This window comes from Sapajus apella, unplaced genomic scaffold (assembly GCF_009761245.1).
Source record: "Sapajus apella isolate SASKATOON/1434 unplaced genomic scaffold, GSC_monkey_1.0 scaffold3, whole genome shotgun sequence".
Lineage (NCBI taxonomy): Eukaryota > Metazoa > Chordata > Mammalia > Primates > Cebidae > Sapajus > Sapajus apella.
The window spans coordinates 11,717,936-11,738,903 of NW_022436943.1; the positions used below are offsets into that span (position 1 = coordinate 11,717,936).

The 20,968-nt window shown below is 33.0% G+C and overlaps 1 long non-coding RNA gene across 1 annotated transcript; it reads left to right on the forward strand.

The window, feature by feature from the left end:
• The first annotated feature begins 1,129 nt into the window (after positions 1-1,129).
• On the forward strand, positions 1,130-19,631 carry LOC116531130. Its single transcript, XR_004260286.1, has 3 exons — positions 1,130-1,277; positions 6,626-6,629; positions 19,612-19,631. It is a non-coding gene; the product is annotated as an uncharacterized LOC116531130 (long non-coding RNA).
• The last annotated feature ends 1,337 nt before the right edge of the window (positions 19,632-20,968 follow it).

Sequence of the window (20,968 nt, forward strand, 5' to 3'; positions counted from 1 at the left end):
CTTCATAGTATGGATCTGTTCATGTTGATGTCCTGTTTGAACTCTTACAGAATTGTCTTTTATCTACCACATTAAATTTATTCTTCATAAAACAAGATATTCTCTAAGATTATATTTCTGTAGAGATCTCTTTGCTTGCATGTCTTCCCATGCTCTACTATTCGCCAATAATTTTAAATTCCAACTTTACAGAACTATATATAGACTCATACATTTTTGTTGGATTAATTAATTAATATAACTGTACTAATTAATAATGTTAGGCAAAAAGAAAAAAGGTTGGAGTTAAAATCGTTCTGGTTTCTAATACCATGCTAGATTCCTTACATATACTAAATGATTATCAAACGTAAGAGAAATTATATGGATTATGGATGCCTTTCTCATTTTCCAGAAAAGTAGCTGAGGCTCACAATGGTTAAGTGACTTATCCAACATTTCAGACAGTGAGTTGCTTTTTTTTATATACTTTAATTTCTGAGGTACATGTGCAGATCTTTCGGGATTGTTACATAGGCATACATTTGCCATGGTGATTTGCTGCCTCCATCCCCCCGACCCCTACATTAAGTATTTCTCCCAATGTTATCCCTTCCCAATCTCCCCACACCCCACTATCCCTTCCCTATCCCACCACCCTCTAAAGATCTGGTTGTATGATGTTCCCCTCTCTGCGTACATGTGTTCTTATTGTTCAACACCCACCTATGAGTGAGAACATGCAGTGTTTGGTTTTCTATTATTGCATCTGTTTGTTGAGAATAATGGTTTCCAGATTCATCCATGTCCCTGCAAAGGATATGAACTCATCCTTTTTAGTAGCTGCATAGTATTACATGATGTATATGTGCCACATTTTTTTTATCCAGTTTATCATTGATGGGCATTTGGGTTGATTCCAGGTTTTGTTATTGTAAACAGTGCAACAGTGAACATACATGTGCATGTGTCTTTATAATAGAATGATTTATAATCCTTTGGGTATATACCCAGTAATGGGATTGCTGGGTCAAATGGTATTTCTATTTCTAAATCCTTGAGGAATTGCCACACTGTCTTCCACAATGGTTGAACTAATTTACACTCTCACCAACAGTGTAAAAGCATTCCTATTTCTCTATATCCTCTCCAGCATCTGTCATCTCCAGATTTTTTAATGATTGCCATTCTAATTGGCATGAAATGGTATCTCAATGTGGCTTTGGTATGCATTTCTCTAATGACCAGTGATGGAGAGCATTCTTTCATATGCGTGTTGGCTGCAAAATGTCTTCTTTGTCTGAGAGAGACTTTATTTTTTCTTTATTTAGGAAGCTGAGTTTGGCCATATGTAAAATTCTTGGCTGGCTTTTGTTTTTTCCTTTAAGAAAAAGCAGGATAAAAATAGGATCCCAATTTTATCTGGCTTTTAAGGTTTCTGTTGCAAAGTTTACTATTAATCTGATAGCATTTTCTTTTAAGTAACTTATTTCTTTTCTCTAGTTGCCCTTAAAATTTTTTTTTAACATTGACTTTGGATAGTCTAATGACCATATGCTTTGGTGATGATTATCTTATATAGCATCTCACAAATGTTCTCTCAATTTTTTGAATCTGGATATCCACCTCTCTAGCAAGATTAGGGATATTTTCCTAGATTATTCTTCCAAATTTGTTTTCCACATTGCTTATTTTTTCTTATTCTCTTTCAGTAATGCCTGTAAGTCAACGGTTTGGTCACTTTACATAATCCCATATTTTTTGAAGTCAATATTTATTTTTTAAAATTCTTTTTTATTTATTTTATTCTGACTCGCCTTATTCAAAAGACCACTCTTCACTCTCTAAAATTCTTTCTTCTGCTTGGTCTAGTCTATTGTTAAAGCTTCGAACTATATTTTGAAAATCACTTAGTGAATTTGTCAATTCCAGCTCTATTTTTTAAATATAGCTAATCCATCTTTCATATCCTAAATTGTTTTTATGTTTTTGTGTGTAGTGGCTTTCAACTTTCTCTTGCATCTCAATGAGTTTCCTTGCATTCCATAATTTGATTGATTTGTCATTTCAGACTTCTCATTTTGATTAAGAGCCATTGCTAGAGAGCTAGTGTAATCCTTAGGAGGAGTCAATATACTCTGTTTTTTGTACTGCTGGAGTTCTTGCACTGATTCCATTTCATCTGAAGGAGCTATTGCTTCTTATTTTTGAATCTGCCTATTGTTTGAATGGGACTTTTATACTTTTAAATTCTCATTTTCCATGAGGGTATGACTGTAGTGTATGTTTGGTACGAATGTTTACCTTTATTTCTAGGTTGTTTTAGAAGGCCAAGTATTTGTATGGGTTCCTTGGTTGTGGTTGTTTTTTTGTTTGGTATTTTCATTGATACTACTTGTTTTCACAATATATTGGATGCATTAAACAATAACTATCTCCTTCAGGGCTGAGCATGTGCAGGTATTAGGTTGCTTATCCACTGCACTAGCACTATGCCCCTCTGGAAGCATGTTTTTTATTTAGTTGTGCAGTTCAAGGTTCAGTTCAGTAGGTGGCAATTATTAGTAAGAGCTTACTTGCCCTCAGGTAGGCAATGATGGGTAGAAGCTCTTGCTCTCATGGGACCAGTGGTGGTGGGAGAATTTGTTGGGGTGCTCTAAGATATTCTGGACTGGACTTGGTGAGTGCAACACCTCCTCATTGTGGGAAGATGAATGCGATCCACTTCCTTTTCACATTCCTGTCACAGGGCTCAGGACTTTCAGTCTATACAGACTTTGTCCTTTGGCTCCAAGCCACAGGGTGGCTATAGACTACAAATATACCCCTCTAGAGGCTTTCATCCAAATGGCTCAGGGCAGAGCCTTTTCCGTGAGTCCAGAACTGACTACTCTGTGGCTTGTTTGCCTCTGTTGCTGGGATGCTCTGTGTAGGAAGCAGGAATTGAGCCCCACCCTTCATGCAAGAACTAGCTGCACAGGCTCACTTTCAGTTGTCATAGAAGTGCCCCAGAAGGTCTGGAATGACTTTCTCCCAGTGCATGCAACTACCCCCAGTGAGAACAGTGTCTGCAACAGTGAACAAGGAAAGCAGATGACCCCCTCTCCATGTCTTTGTAAGTTGCTTTCTGAAACTGATTTATGTTTTATTTTTCATACTAATAGTTATTACTTGCATTCATAGGTATTTAAATATTTTTCTTTCATAATAATCTGTGTTCTACAGCTGTGTCAACAATTCATAAAACATTATAATAATATGAGGAGGAAACAAAAAAGTAAATTAATCTCGTTATCATCCGTTTCAAAGATATTACTAAAAAGTTACTAAGAAAGATGAATTTAGCAAATAGCTTCTGTTTAGTAGTTTGCAATACTTATCACTGCTTCTCAATCACTTTAAAATCTGTGACAGTTAAAACAACATACACCTGAACTAGTTAATACTTTTAAATGTTCTGCCTTAATTCATTATCTTCATCCATATATATGTTATATATAATATAATATTGAATTTAACTTTTACTGAGATTACTTTTACTATGGTTATTTGCTATCTCTTCGGTACCTCCCTTTACCCCGTATCTTTTCCAGATTAAAAGTAATCATAGTATTTTATTTCCAGGGCAAGAATTTAAGTTTTAAAAATTCAAGAATTTTTAAAATTCTCTCACACCAATGATTCTGTGTTTAAGTATTGTGTTATTCAGTGTTAATTTTCATCTTTTTCCTTGTAATGTGTTTTAATCTGCTTTGAAGGTAAGCTTGAAAGCACCAAAATTATTGATATTTCATGTCTTCCTTGACACTCCTACATTGATTGTCAAAGTATTGAAACTTCTACCATGTAACTTTTTCCTCTACACTCATAGAGAGGCTCATGGTGAACTTCTGAAGCATCTTATTAAAACAGGTTTCTTGTATCCAGGCCCTCAAACTTAACTCTTTTTTTCAACGTTTAGAAAAGGCTTTTTGAGCTAACTCAGGTCTCTCTTGCCTCAAATTTTCTTTAAAATTGTGATGCAAATGTAATGATCTGTAGTGAACCTTCCTAACCTTTTCTATATTGAAAGCATTATGCAAGCATTTATATTAATTTAAACAATCCTTTTAGATAGCAATTTTATGAGTCAATATGTCTTTTCAAGAGAATGTTTAGCAAACTATAATTTTGGTGAAAATATTAACATTTTAGTTTCTAAAAGTGCTTGAATTTGTACTATGAAGCAGAAAATGTATGTATATTATTAAAAATAAACAACTGTAGTTATTTTTTAATATAACTTGAGTGCTCAAATATGTAAATATATTTTATTATACAATATTATTATTGATAAAAGATTAATATCATGCTAATAGAAATATGATTACCCATTAATACTTAAATTGAATAATATTTTGAGTGGCTACTATAATTTTATGTCTGTTTTCTCATTTAATCCACCCAAATATTATAACAAGTAGTTACTATTGTTATCAGCAATCATATATGAAGAAATCAGGATGTAAGCATGTCATTCAGGTCACATCTAATGAGTAATGAGGCTGGAATTTGAATCTATGTTCATATTATTCTTAAGCCTCGTCTCTTAAATACTTATAATTAATATATAATATACTCTTTGAGTTGGCCACTTAGTATATACCAGAATGTAAAATTACAGAAAGTTTCAAGCTTTGTGTTAATGTCAGTTTTAATCCAAATAAAACATGTATAATATTTGATTTAAACTTTCATTAGGTTTATAATCCAATTTGGAACAACAAATCCCGTGGTAAATGTTTAAATACATTTTACATGTTCTATCCACTTATTTATAAGAGCATGAATCTTTGCTGAGTTATGCAAGGCAGAAAATTATAGTTCTTCCTATATTTAACCCCTTCCCTTAAGTTCCGTTGCCAAATGCTCCTTCCCTCTTTTTTCTAACTTATAAACCTGTTAATTCTGCTTCATCCTTTCTACTAATACCACCATCTCATCTCATTAGGTCTTGACTGGATACATGCATATATGTTTTACTGGTTTCCTCTGCCCATAATTTATTGTCACTCCAAAGTAGCCCCGCCAACCCAACCCCTGCTGCCTGAATTTTCTTTTTAAAAAGGAAATCTCTAGTTTTTATTCTTTCTTGAAAAGCTACAGCCATATTGAGCTCTGGCGACTAAATCCCCACCTACCACTACTTGACTGTTGCAGTCCCTAAAGCCCACCAAATTGCAGAATACTTGCTGGTTCTCGAACCTTGAGGTTACTTCACAATTTGGAATTTTACATATATCCATTGCCTAATGTCCTTAGCATCTGTTACTCTTTGAGACTTAGTTTTAATATCAAGCAGTGAAGCCCTTCTCAAATACCTAGGAAAATTAATAGTCCAGTTTTTCATGCCACCTTTGTACCCACAGCTTTCTGTTGTTACCTTTTTCAAATTATTTCACTATTATTTCCCTATGCATTCATTCATTATCTCAACAAATATTTTTGGGGTATCTAATATGCGTATAGCCCTGTGCTAAGCACTGAAGTTGTACTTTGCTGTGGCACCCTGGTTAAACTCCACAGGGAAAGGATTGACATAAACATTCTTTGTGAAGGACACATAAATAAATAGTTTGAGGGTACACCATACTATAGGAAGAAGGTGTAAACAAATGTCTATTGAATGAATGAATACCTTAAATATTAGTTTGTAAGAGATACAGTTTTAGTATTTGTTACAATAGTTAGAAAAGGCTTTCATGAATATGGAATGAAAGCTTAGACTACGCTATTTTACAAAGTGATTTTAAAAGTAACTGCTAAAATAATCTAATAATACTTTTAGAGTCATTTAGAAAAGAGTAAAATAATCTCAGCCTAGCTAATAGGATATTCCAATAAAATTGTTGTGATGTGGTAGGACTCTTGATTATGATGAGAATGGGTCAGAGTGAATGAATCAACACTTTTGTATAAAGAATAATATCTAGAAATGATGACGATGTATATTTGAAAGAAAAGAATATTAAAAATGTCTTTAAATTCTCTAGTTTGTTATATTCATAGGAAAATAGAATGTGCAATTGAAATATTTTAAGATGATAACTAATTTATTTCAAGAATTTGAGATAAACTGGAACTGCTCTTCCCAGTTAATATGTGAGATGACCAATTTAGGAGGGAGATCAGGCTGAAATGTGAATGTACTGAACACCATGATAGTCATGTTGCTTAATTACTTAAGAATAGATAGTAAGAGAGGTTCCTCTATCATACCCCTGCATTCTGTGGAAATATATATGCTACATTAAAATTTATATTTCTATTTCCATATGCTTTGTATGACCAATGGCAGAAACTGTGAAGACTCCTAGGAGAAAAATGGTCTGCATTTGCTTCATGCTAATTGCAAAGCCCATGTATGAAGGAAAACATATTATTACTTCTAATTCTACCTGACCATCACCTGCATGAGTCCCTATGACACTTCCTAAATCCATCCAAGTGCTAACTGAAGTTTGAATTTATTATTTTCAAGTCTGATTTAAAAGCTTTTCTTTTTAAACTTGACACTGTATACTGTGGCTTAAATATTTAAGCAAGGCTCTTTCGAAGATTGAGGAAGAAACACTCCCACATCAAAAGGATCTAATGTTTAATTCAGTGAGGTAAACTTTCTCAAACTCTGAAGCTTATGTGAAGCTTTTTAGAATTTTTTCAAAGGTCTTTTCTCTCTAAATCGAAATAGAAATTAAAAAGAAAATTGTAGTAATTCTTCAAAACAGAAAATCTCCCGTCAGAGTTCTTTGGTTTCTACCTAAAAGAAATAGCTACATGACAATTGTTTATTTATTTCTACATGAAACCAACATGTTCAAATTCTGAAAGATTTAGACAAGCTTGCTTCAGTCATACATAAAGGTTTGGAAAACTTATTATTCAAGCCAACTAAAATTCTTGCTAAAAAAGTAAAAGAAGAAAAATAATTAGTTTGAAAACTCCAGAATATACTTTGTAGGTTCTGACTCTTCACTGATGAACAGATATGTAATTACCCACAAATCAAAAAAAAAAAAAAAGATTTTCCTTGAGAGAGTTTATAGAATTTGCTAATTTTTTCTTTTTTGTCTTATTTAATGTTAGTTGTCAAAGCCAAGTCCTCCCAGGTCCTTACTAATTAATCTCAACAATTTGTTTCTGAAATTTTTAAAACATAGAAATATTAGAAGAATCTTCATTGGAGTGATTCAAGAGAGTTCTAAAACAGGGATTGTCAAAAACATTTAGATAGAAATCCTGCAGTTAATAGTAATAAAATGATGGCAGTCACTGTGATGATATGATCATTGTGATGATTAGACTGCTGGTTTGGAATCCTGGATGAATCACTTAAACAAGCTTGATGGCTTTTAGCAAGTGATGTAGCCTTTGAAATACTCACCTTTTTTTTTTTTTTTCTAACCACATACTGTGTATATAAGGTTTAAACAACATAACCTATGTAAATAATGTAATATTACGTCTTGCACATACCAAGCACGTGCTAAAATATTTCCCATGCTTTCTTAAGCCTCTGCCCCTTTGTCCTTGAAAATCCTAATCTCTTTTGTTTATCAAGTTATGTGCCTGTGATGATAAAGTTGTCTAGAATATTTTTACTTCTTTTAGCATGGCTTTTTCACCTTTCCTTCAATAAATGCTGGCTCATTTTAGGGTTCATTTTGAACACCCAATCTAAAGGAATCCCCTCATAACCTAGACTGCTTATTATGATTTTAATAGCCTATATATTTTTATTACTTATCAAAATTTATTTTTTGAGCATTTCAGGTAAAGTTATTTAAACTGTGTCTAGAGGATAGTTAATATTTTAAATTATTTGTAATGTAAAACATTTTCTATTTGGTTTTCCCACAGTTTTTAAGTTCTTGAGAGTTGGACACTTGTTCATTTTTTTTTTTTGCTATTATATCATGAAAACCTAAACAAAGCCTATATCTTATAAGAGCTCAATATTTGTTAAGAAGCAAATTATTAAATGAATGCATATTTATAAATTATGCGATTCCCCTACAACATCAATGTAAACAAAACATATTGTATAAATTAGAAGTAAAAGTTATGTGAATTATAGTATCTAATGACATTTGAGGGCTGTGCTGCAGTATAAGAGACTTGTGTGAACTAGAGATAGTGATTAGTATCCTTTTATATGGTGTTACTTTCTACTGTCAGCAATAACACATTGATTTTTTAGAACTAGTTTCTTGAGTCTACACATTGGTATGGAAATATTTAGGTACTCTAACACACACACACACACACACACACACACAGAGCGAGATAACATAAAAATTTTTCTTTAGATCATAAAAATTGGTGGGAAAAGTAAATAAGAAACTTTTCTAAAAATTACAAATAACTGAAAACATTAAGTTCTAGGCATAGTTTAAATAACTTTCACTGAAATGTTCAACAAATAAACTGAAAAATATATAGATAATAAAATAATATGCAGCCTAGATTGTGAGGGGTTTAACCTAGATTGGGTGTTCAGAATAGATCCTAAAATGAGGCAGCACTTATTTATGTTATTATTTATTTATTTATATCAGTGTAGTATTGAGGATGAAATTATTACATAACAGTATTTTCCAAAATATTGATTATTCAAGGACATATATTGGCAATTTTCTTGGCAGCAAATTCATGGATGAAATAGTTTCATTTATGAATGATATGGGAAAAATAAAAATGTTAGTGTGTTTTTATTTTATTTATTTATTTATTTGGAGATGGAGTCTCACTCTGTCGCCCATGCGATTGTGCAGTGGTGCAATCATGACTCACCACAACTTTGCCTCCCAGGTTCAAGTGATTCTCCTGCCTCAGCCTCCCAAGTAGCTGGGACTAAAGTCAGGCACCCCCATGCCCAGCTAATTTTTTGTATTTTAGTAGATACAGGGTTTTACCGTGTTGCCCAGGCTAGTCTCAAACTCCTGATCTCAGGCAATCCGCCTGCCTCGGTCTCCCAAAATGGCAGGATTATAGGCATAAGCCACCATGCCCAGCCTGTTAGTATATTTTTAATAAATGTATAGTCTGTAAACACTTCAGTATGAACCTATTGGACATAAGACATAACCTAGCAGTCTAACACATTTCCTAGTATGATTATTTCACAAGCTCTATGTAATATCCTATTATTTGAATACACTGTATGGAATTGAGCAGACAGAAGTTTTTTTGTTTTTTGGTTTTGTCTTGTTTTTGAGACAGGGTCTCACTGTTGCCCAAGCTGAAGTGCAGTGGCATGTTCTCTGCCCACTACAACCTCCATCTCCTGGGTTCACGTGATTTTCCTTCCTCAACTTCCCAGGTAACTGGGACTACAGACGTGTGCACCATGTCTGGCTAATTTTTGTATTTTTATTTAGTAGAGACAGGGTTTCCCCACATGCCCAGGTTGGTCTCTAACTCCTGGGATCCACCTGCCTTGTCGTCCCAAAGTGCTGGAGCATGTTTGTTTGGCTTTGTTTTTGTTTTCCTTAGCTAGGACTTAGAAGATAAACTCTTACTACAATATGGCTTTACATTCTGAGTTCTAATTCTCTGTTGTTCACTTGCTAGGAAAATGAGAACAAAAACATAATTTTATATATATATATATATATATATATATGTATAATTGCACCTTAGGTTCTGGGGTACATGTGCAGAACATGCAGGATTGTTGCATAGGTACATATATGGCAATGAGGTTTGCTGCCTCCATCCCCCAGTCACATATATCTGGCATTTCTTCCCATGTTATCCCTCCCCAACCTCCCTATCCCCTGCTGTCCCTCCCCAACCCCCCACAACAGACCCCAGTGTGTAATGCTTCCCTCCCTGTGTCCATGAGTTCTCATTGTTCAACACCTGCCTATGAGTGAGAACATAAAACCGATTTACAAGAAACAAACAAACAAACCCCTTCAGAAGTGGGCAAAGGACATGAATAGACACTTTTCAAAAGAAGACATATATGAAGCCAACAAACATATGAAAAAATGCACATCATCACTGGTCATTAGAGAAATGCAAATCAAATCCACACTGAGGTATCATCTCACTCCAGTTAGAATGGCAATCATTAAAATAGCTGGAGACAACAGATGCTGGAGAGGATGTAGAGAAATAGGAACACTTTTACACTGTTGGTGGGAGTGCATGTTAGTTCACCCATTGTGGAAGACAGTGTGGCAATCCCTCAAGGACCTAGAAATAGAAATTCCATTTCACCCAGCAATCCCATTACTGGGTATATATCCAAAGCATTATAAATCATTCTATTATAAAGACACATGCACATGTATATTCACTGTGGCAAGTTTCATTTAGGCAAGATGAGTAAATTCTGGAGATAATATACACCATGTTGACCACAGTTAGCAGTACTGCGTTGTATACTTAAAATTTGCTAAGAGGGAAAATCTTGTGTTCTTCTTTAAAAAGAAAGAAAAGAAGGAAGAAAGAAGGAAGGGAGGAAGAAAAATCGTACTATGTGAGATATTGGATATTTTAATTAGCTTGATTGTAGTGATCATTTTACAATATGTACATATATGAAAATATCAAGCTATGTACCTTACATATATACACTTCTTATTTATCAAATATATCTATACAATGTTGAAAACTGAATTTATTTTAATTTTTACTTTTGGCTCAAATGATAATAGAGCAAAAATGAGGAAAAACATTATTTACCCTAAATTTTTTTTCTTATTTTCTTTTGAGACAGTCTCGCTCTGTCACCTAGGCTGGAGTGCAGTGGTCCAATCTTGGCTCACTCAACTTCTGCCTCCTGAATTCAAGCAATTCTCCTACCTCAGCCTCTTGAGTAGGTGGGATTATAGGCACATGCCACCATGACTGGCTAACTTTTGTATTTTTTAGGGATGGGGTTTCACCATGTTGCCCGGGCTGGTCTTGAACTCCTGACGTCGTGATCCACCCACCTTGGCCTCCCAAAGTGCTGGGATTACAGGTGTGAGCCACTGTGCCCAGCCTCCCCTAAGTTTTAAAAATAAGAACTTTCGTATTTTTCTGATCATGAAATAAAATATATGAAAAGTACACATATATAAAGCATTGTTTTATTACTACCTACAGATGAACAATGCTGAAATATTAATGTATTTCTTGGAGGCCTATTCTCTCTCTCTCTCTCTCTCTCTCTCTCTCTCTCTCTCTCTCTCTCACACACACACACACACACACACAAACGCAAACCCCTCCCTTTCATTTTTCCCTCTGTCTCCCTTTCCTTTCCCTCTTCACCTCCTCCAAGTCTTTCTTTCAAATATCTGCTCATGTAGTTTTATATATTGTTGTTCTTACTTAACACATAACCAAGTTGCAAAACTCAACAGTAAAGTAACATGGTTAATCTGTACTCATCTAGTTCTGGGAGTTGGTAGTGGGCAGAAGTGGGAGTGTCATATAGCTGTACAGCTTTGTTGTTTGAGCCAAAGAAAACAAAGACAAGAGCAAGTCCTTTTAGCTTGACTACAGATTAACTTAATTATTTTTTCTAACCATGCTAAAACAAGAAAGTGGGGCAAAGTGATACAGCATTTCCAATTTCAGCTCAAGTATTCAAAATAATTTATGAATAGTTTCCCCACTATTGGAAGACTTAAACTCCAGTGTTGATCATTCAAATTATTATGTAATACTATCTTTAGTAGAAAATAAAAGGTGATTTCTTGAATAAACTTCTCTCACCAATGTACCTTCATCTGTTCTGAATATTTTCCTTTTAGCCTTGCAAAAAGAAGTCACTGGTTAATGTAGATATGAGGGAAATTTTCTGAATTTTAACAAGGTGTTCCTCATATTGATTTTTGAATATGAAATTTTGAATCCTCAAAATGATTGTTATACTCAATTACAGTTACTTTATTGAACAGAAGATTACAAAACCCCACCTTCTCATATATATACACATATATATATGTATATATATATATATATGTATATATATATGTATATATATATAATATGACTGTAATTGAGTATAACAATACTATAATTGAGTATAGCAACTTAACTATAATTTTATACTCAAACTACAGCTGGGCTCCTCATACTTCTCCATTGGCTGCCATGTCTCTGCAGTCACCACTCTATTCTGCTAGATGCAGCAGCTAGTTAAAACCCGCTTGCCTCTTCTTAAGCCTAGAACATCATCTCCTCCTTTGCTAGCAATAGCTCTGACTGCTTCCTTATTTTTCTGAAGCTATTCAGCTTTCTGAATATTTTACCTTTATCTATACCTTTCTTTCTTGTTTTCTACAGTGCCAAGTGAAAATACTCCTTTTCACTAATGAAGGATGATGCTTTCATCAGAAGCTTGACAAGGATGCTTACTCAAAAGACTACTACTACCTTTGTCTCATGCTTTCTTTATTGATTTCTTCTTTTAAGCAGTTTATCTCCTTTTTTTTCAATTGTAAGAATCAAAACAAAAAAAATTAAAGAAGAAGGAATCTGCCTCAGGTCAACAACCTCTTTCCATTACTTCCTTTGCAAATATATTGAATCAACATTTGACCATGGCTAGTATCTCTGCTTCTTCACTTCTTCTCACTAGTTACTAAGGACTTACACATTGCTAATTGTGATGTATACATGACAAAGTTAGTAGAGTATAGTAGACATGTACACAGGCTTAGGAATCAGATCGCTTGCATTTCAATCCTGATTCCAACTCTTATGATCTATGCAAACTCAAGAGATTTTGTTGACCTCTCTTTAATTTAGATTGCTCAACATAAAAAGGGAAAAAATGCACTACTGATAGCATGGAGTTACTAGAAGATTAACATGATAAATATATGTATGTCTGATATTGTTTGTTTAAACTTTATAACATTTAATATTTTTGTCCACCCCTTCTACTTGTAGCATATTTGTAGCCTTCAATTAAGGTAAATCTCTTGATTTTACACATATTTCAGTAGCCTCAAGCTGCCTCCTTTTAAAACTCCTCCAACCATAATCTCAAATGTGAATTATCTCTAGAAATAGGACCTCTACAACTTAATACTTAGTTTTGTTGGCATGCAAATCTGGGGTTAATTCTGTAGATTCTAGAACCAGAATGCATGAGTTCAAAACATATTTCTACCACTTAAGAGCTGTGGGAGTATAAGCAAGTTACATAAATAGTCCATGCCTTAGTCCCTGCCTATATAAAATGGAGCTGATATATTCATACCCACAGTTGTAAGGATCAAATTAGCTACTATATGTAACGATGCTCAGAATAGTGTTTGGCACTAAAGCACTAAATAAATTTTATCTACTATACCCTCAGAGATGTTCCAAAAGCTTCAAAATCAACATAGCCCAATTGAAGTCATCCCCTAGCCACCCCTAATCTCCTTTTTCAAGGAATTGCATGCTCTCTGCTTAGTTGGACAAATTCAACACCTGGCTACTCCCTTAACCTTATCCTCATATCATATACATTACTAAAAACTTGCCAATAATACCACCCTTAGACCAAGAATATAGGAACCTCTGCCCTGGGTCCCTTGCTTTAGAGGGTCTACTCTGGCCCTCCTGTAGCTTTTTACTTCTCCGCACTAGTAAAGAACCATTAGGCACCAGAGATTATGTCATACTGGAGCCTAAAACTGTGCCTCTTTCACCCTCAGACCTTTGGTTGGATACTTAACAACTAAGAATAATCTGTCCAAATGGTATCTAACCTGCTAAGTAGAAAAGATGTCTAGAATTCAGAAGGTCCCTAGATATTACAGGGATGGAGGGAGGGAGGAGAAGGTACAATAGGTTGAAATAACTTGAAGTATTAAACAGAGGATTACAAAACCCCACCTTCTCATATACTCTGCCAATTAAGAGAAAGAGACAATGTATTATTAAAAACATTTTGACTTCATGACTTATGAAAGTTGAAAAGTGGTATGTTAAGCTGAAAAAATTTGTTTTTCTGAAAAAAATTGGGTGGTGGTCATTTCTACTTATAATTTATTTTTTTTAATTTAAAAATCTGTTTAAAAATATATTTTCCTGATACATAATATAATAAACTGTATAATAATGATAAAGTATTTACATATCTACATATTGCTTTCTGTTATTTATCAAAGAAGCTACTTCTCCTTATGAAATTTGTAAAAATTAGCTTACCACTGACTTCCTTGCCACTAATCAATCAACACTTTTTAAAATATGATATAGGAATTTTGTTCTTAGAATCAGGTGTTTTATTTGCTTATTCTAGTCCTTTTTAAAAGACATTTTATTTTGAAATAATTATAGATTCACTGCAAAAACAGGACCGAGATATGCCTTCTGCTCTTCACCCAGTTTCCGCCAATGATTATAGTATACATAATAATCGCACAATATCAAAACCAGAATATTGACACTGGTGCAATATTTGTGAAAAGTTATGTGCCATTTTATCACGTTTATAGCTGTGTAACCAACACCACAGCTCAGATGTAGAACTATCCCATTGCCGTGAAGACTTCCCTCATGCTGCTCCTTTATAAAATCACTAATCTGTTTTTCACATCCATTATTTTGTCATTTCAAGAATGTTACATAAACAGAAACATACACCATGTGACCTTTGAGGCTGGCTTTTCTGATTTAGCATAATTCCCTGAAATCCATTCAAGTTTTGTATATGTAAATAATTTGTTCATTTTTATTGCTGAATAGCTTTCCATGGTATGGATGTATCACAATTTGCTCATCCATTTAAATATCTATGAACTTGTAGGCTATTTTCAATTTTGTCCTATTATAAATTTATTGGGAAAAAGTATACAGATTTTTATATGAACATACTTTTTTATTTCTCTGAAATAAAGTCCCAGCAGCGCAATTGTTGGATTATCATGGTAAGCACACTGTTTATTTTGAAATATATGCAAATACTCTTCCAGAGAAGTTGTACTCTTCCCGAGTAGTTGTATCATTTTACATTCCTACCCGCAGTGTATAAGTAACCTAGTTTGTCTGCATCCTCTTTAGCATTTGGTAATGTCACAAATTTTTTATTTTATCTATTCAGAGAAATGTGTAGTGATACCACATTGTAGTTTTAATTTATATTTTCTTAACAGCTACTGATATTGATAACCCTTTCATGTGCTTATTACCTTCTATAAATTCACTTAAATATATCAACATGCCATATAAATCATTTTAGATTGCTTATTATTTTACTGATGAATTTTGAGACTATTTTATATATTGTAGATAAAAGTCCTTTGTCAGGTATATGGCCTCAAATATTTTCTTCCATTCCTTGGCTTGTCTTTTTGTCATCTGTCTTAGTCTGTTCAAGCTACTATTACAAAATACCTTAGTCTGAATTATCTGTAAACAACAGAAATTTCTTTTGTACTGTTCTTTATGCTGGGAAGTTGAAGATCAGGGTGCCAGGAGATTTGGTGTCTGGTGAGGTCTTACTTTCTGCTTCATCAGTGGTGTCTTCTTGCTGGGTTCTCACATGGTGGGATGGGCAATCAAGCTTTTTCAAGCCTCTTTTATAAAGGCGTTAATCCTAATAATGATGGCAAAACCCTCATGACTTTATCAGCTCCTAAAGGCCTCACCTCTTAATATTGTCACACTGGGAATTAAATTTCAATATATGAATTTGTGGGGAACACAAACATTCAGGTAACAGTACCATTTTAAAAGGATCTTTTGCACATCAATGCCTTTAATTTTTATGATGTACAATCTACTTTTAAAAATTTTCATGAATTATGCTTTTAGTTCAAATCTAAGACCTCTTTGCTTAGCCCCAGGCTCCAATGATTTTTCTTTCTGTTTTTGTCTAACAGCTATATAAGTTTATATTATAAACTTAAGTATGACCCATTTGAGTTAATTTTTTATAAGGTGTGGAGTTAAGGAAAAGCTTTGCTTTTTGCCTGTTTTTCATTCCTGCGACCTATTTTGTCTGATATAAACATAGTCATTCCTATTATTTTATGTTTTCATGATACATACTTTTATATAATATTACTTTCAACCTGCCTGTATCATTTGATTTTAACTGTGTTTCTCATAAATGGCATCTAGTTACCTCATGTTTTTTATCCTCTCTGTCAATTTCTGTCTTTTAATTGGTATACTGAGACCACTTCTATAAATATTGGTATGTCAGGGCTTAAATCTTTCATTTTATTTTTTGTTTAGTTTGTTATTTTTATTTTTCGTTATTTATGTATCTTTTTCTTATCCTCTGTGGGTTAGTTGAATATTTTTTTAGGATTCCATTTGTATTTGATGTTGTGAGTATTCCTCTTTGTTTAACAGTGGGTTTTATAGTGGTTGTCTAAGTATTATTATACATTAAATAAATGTAAATTGCCACAATGTATTAATATCAGTAATTTTATCACTTCAAGTGAAGTTCAGATAGCTTACTTCCCTTTATGTTATTTTACACTTTCCCATTTATAAAATAAAGAAAGAGAGAGAAGAAAAGAAAAGAAAATATAAAAGAAAGGGAAGAAAAGAAAAGGGGAACAAATCAGGGAATTGAAAACTCTTTTGTTTCTTGGATCCTGAAATCCCTGTGTCATGTGCTGTTTTTGCTATATACTTCAAAGTCTTCCCATATATTTCAGTAAGTGTTGTCACTGCCATTTAATGAAACAAGTTAGGAAAAGTATGTTTATTTTATATTTCCAGAAGTGGATATCTGTTATAAAACTTTTTGGTCAGCATTATTTAGGTATGCTTTTAATACAATAAAATACACTTAAATGTACAATTTGGTGAAATTGTATATTTGAAAAATATATGCATCCAAGCTTTTAGATATTAGTTTTAGTAGCAGTGAACTCCCTAATACCAAAATCTGTATTGGTTTACTAGAGATGTTATCACAAATTATGATAAAACAGGTAGCTTAAAAAAATGTACCTTCTTACAGTTCTGCAGGCCAGATGTCCAAACCAAGGTGTAAGCAGGACCATACTCCTTCTTATAAAAACACATCATTGGATTTAGGGCCCATCTTGCATTCAGTATTATTTCATATCAAGATCTTTAACTAATTACATCTGCAAAGACTCCATTTCTAAATGAGGTCATATTATGAGGTTCTGAATGGATAAGCATTTTGGGGAGATACTGTTCAATGCACTGCAGTACCATAAATAAGTACCTTTAAAAGGATTGTGATACAATGCATGTATTCCAGCTAAAACGAATTAGAAATCAATGATTAGAAAAACATAAATTTTTTATAATGTCTCAAAATTTTACAACAAACTTCTAAATAACTTCTAGTTTAAAGACGAAATCATAAAGAAAATTAGAAATATTTTGAGCTGAAAGAAAACACACACAAAAAAACCTAATACAGCACACTTTGAAATACAGCTAAACCAGTGCTTAGAAGAAAGTTTATAACATTAAACACAAATATTAGGAATAGATAAAATAAATTAATGTCCCATGTTTCCACCTTAAGCTAGAAAAGGAATAATAGATTATATAAAAATTAAACAGAATGAAAGAAGTAATATAGATAAGAATATAATTCAATGAAGTAGAAAACAAGAAGGTGATTTAAAAAATATTTCAGTCTTGCTCTTGGAGACGATTGATTTAAAACAGATTTATCTGGGCTTTAGAAAATAATAGGGAAGACATGAATTATAAATGTGAAAATGTGAGAGTGCATCACTAGACTGTAACATGTAGTAAATAGACATATGATAAACTTTATGCCAATATTTGTAACAACTCAGATAAATTGGACAAAGTCCTTGAAAGACATAAAGTTCCAAATTTATACGAATGAAAATATATAAACAAGGAAACTTGGTTTGCAGGTTGAAACCTTTCCACATAAAAACAGTAGTTCTAGGTAAATGCATATGTAAATTCTGTTCAGCATTTCAGAAAGATTTGCTCTCAATTCTACCCTAGACATTTTATAAATTATCCTATGAGACCAGCATCATCTTGATATGAAATCAGGAAATAATATTACAAGAATACAAAAGTCCAAATCAATATCATTTCTGAATATAGATGTAGAAATCCTTAATAAACTGAACTTAGTGACACATGACAGTGTTACATCATGATCAAGCATGGTTTGCTTCAGTAGTATGAGATTGGTTTAGCATTTTAAAATCAATCTATGTCTTTCACTATATTAAAATTTTTTAAAAGAAAAAAAAGTGATGAACTCAATAACTTAGAAAAGACATTTAACCAAATTTAATACCCATTTATTTTAAAAACTCTTGGCAAATTAAAAATTTGTGGGAATTTTTTTCAGAACATCTACAAAAAAAAAAAAAAACCCACCAAGAAACTAGTTAACATCATACCTAATGATGAAAAATGAAATGTTTCTTTTTAGGATTGGAGACAGAAAAAAAAAAACATGTTTGCTTTGACATATTTTGCTCAGTATGTTACTGGAAGTTTTAGACAAACGCAGTAAAAAAAAATTCTTTTTAAAATAAAATACATACTTATTGGAAGCAAGGAACAAAACTTTCTTCATTCAGATTTATTTCCTCTGTAGGAAGTCCTAAGACATGTAAAAAAAAAGTATTCAAGCAGTATTAAATAAGTTTAGCAAGGTTTCAGGATAAAAGGTCAACATAGAAGGACCAACTGCACTTCTCTTTTTAATAGTAAAAATGTAGAAATTAAACATTTTAATATTATTTATAATGGCTTACAAAATATGACTTAGAAATGAATTCAAAAAGAGATAGTTCTGTTCTTTTTTTATTATACTTTAAATTCTGGGGTACACATGCAGAATGTGCAGGTTTGTTACATAGGAATACATGTGTCAAGGTGGTTTGCTGCATCCTTCATGCCCTCATCTACGTTAGGTGTTTCTCCTAATGCTGTCCCTCCCCAATTCCCTCCACACACTGCTGTCCCTCTCCTAGCCCCCCATACCCCGACAGGTCCCAGTGTGCAATGTTCCCCTCCCTGTTTTCATTGCTCAGCACCCATTTATGAGTGAGAACATGTGGTGTTTGGTTTTCTGTTCTTGTTTCAGAACATTTTGAGTGAGAACATGTAGTGTTTGGTTTTCTGTTATTGTGTCAGTTTGCTGAGAATGATGGTTTCCAGCAAAGAACATGAACCCTTCCTTTTTTTGGCTGCATAGTATTCCATGGTGTATATGTGCCACATTTTCCTTATCCAGTTTATCATTGATGGGCGTTTGGGTTGCTTCCAAGTATTTGCCATTGTGAACAGTGCCACGATAAACATATATGTGCAAGTGTCTTTATAATAGAATGATTTATAATCCTTTGGGTATATAGCCAGTAATGGAATTGCTGGGTCAAATGGTATTTCTATTTCTAGATCCTTGAGGAATCACCACACTGTCTTGCACAATGGTTGAACTAATGTACACTCCCACCAACAGTGTAACAGTCTTCCTATTTGTCCACATCCTCTCCAGCATCTGTTGTCTCCTGACTTTTTTAATGATTGCCATTCTAACTGGCATGATGTGGTATCTCAATATGGTTTTGATTTGCATTTCTCTAATGACCAATGTTGATGAGTTTTTTAATATGTTTGTTGGCTGCATAAATATCTTCTTTGGAGAAGTGCCTGTTCATATTCTTCACCCACTTTTTAATGTTTTTTTTTTTCTTGTAAATTTGTTTAAGTACTTTGTAGATCCTGGATATTAGCCCTTTGTCAGATGGATAGATTGCATTTTTTTTTTCCTATTCTGCTGGTTGCTTTTTCAATCTAATGATAATTTATTTTGCTGTGCAGGAGCTTTTTAATTAGATCCCATTTGTCTGTTTGGGCTTTTGTTCTTTTAATATCTTGCTGCAGTGCTTACATTTGTGTAATAATCTGTTCACCTTTGTGTTTATAAAAAATACATTTCTAGAAGTGGAAGCAAAAGTTGAGCACATTTTAAATATTTGATACGTTCAACCAAAAATCCTTCCATAAGTATAATTTGCTAACATAAAATTCCATCAGTATCTATGAGAGTGACTCTTTCTTTATACTCTTGCGAACATTAGATATTAATAGTGCCATAGTTTAATGATATTTGCAAATATAATAAGTGTTATAGGTTGTATTATGCCACTTCAAAATTCATATGTTGGAGTCCTAAACTCCAGTATTTCAAAATGTGAACTTGCTTGAAGATAGGTTTGTTGCAGATATAATTAGGTTAAGATGATATTGTAGTGTTCATATAATTTCCTTTGATACATATTATTTTAATAAACTCTATTCTTGGTCTTAATAATCATTACAGTCTCTTGGTTTAGATACAAAGTTGTTGAACTTTCTATGATAAAAGATTATTGTATTTAAATTTTTTACTTCCTTTTAAATATCAATATGCAGCACTTTCATTCAGATAATGCTTGCCATAATTGCAAGTATTTATGCCTCCATTCGCCTCTGTGCATTAGCTCCATGGTGGTAGCAACTGGGTCTGCCTTGTTCAGCATTATATTTACAGTATATAACATATTGCCTGACATACAATAAATGCTCAAGGAAATTTTTGAATGTATAATTTATTAAGAAAGAAACTAATCTACTATTAAATGCACCAACAAACCTTAGAGCAAGGAGTTTTATGAATGAAGTTCAGGTTTTATTCCACTTATTTTATGGATTGTGGAATGGAAAGAAAGTCTATTGAATATCAAATGCCTAATTAAGAATATAAATGTCAATCACAGTTGATAATATTCTTAGTTTTTGAGCAAATAGAAAGGAAATGAATCTTTTCCTTTACTTCATATAATATTAACTTCTGTTGTAAAATATAAAATGATATGAAATAAAAAATATAAATGTCATTATTTTTAATTAAATATTATCAGTTTATCTTCTGCATTTGCCTCTATTACCATATACTAAGATAATATAAGAAAGTATGTTTCAAAGCCATGACGTTGGAATATATTTCCTCTGGCACAAA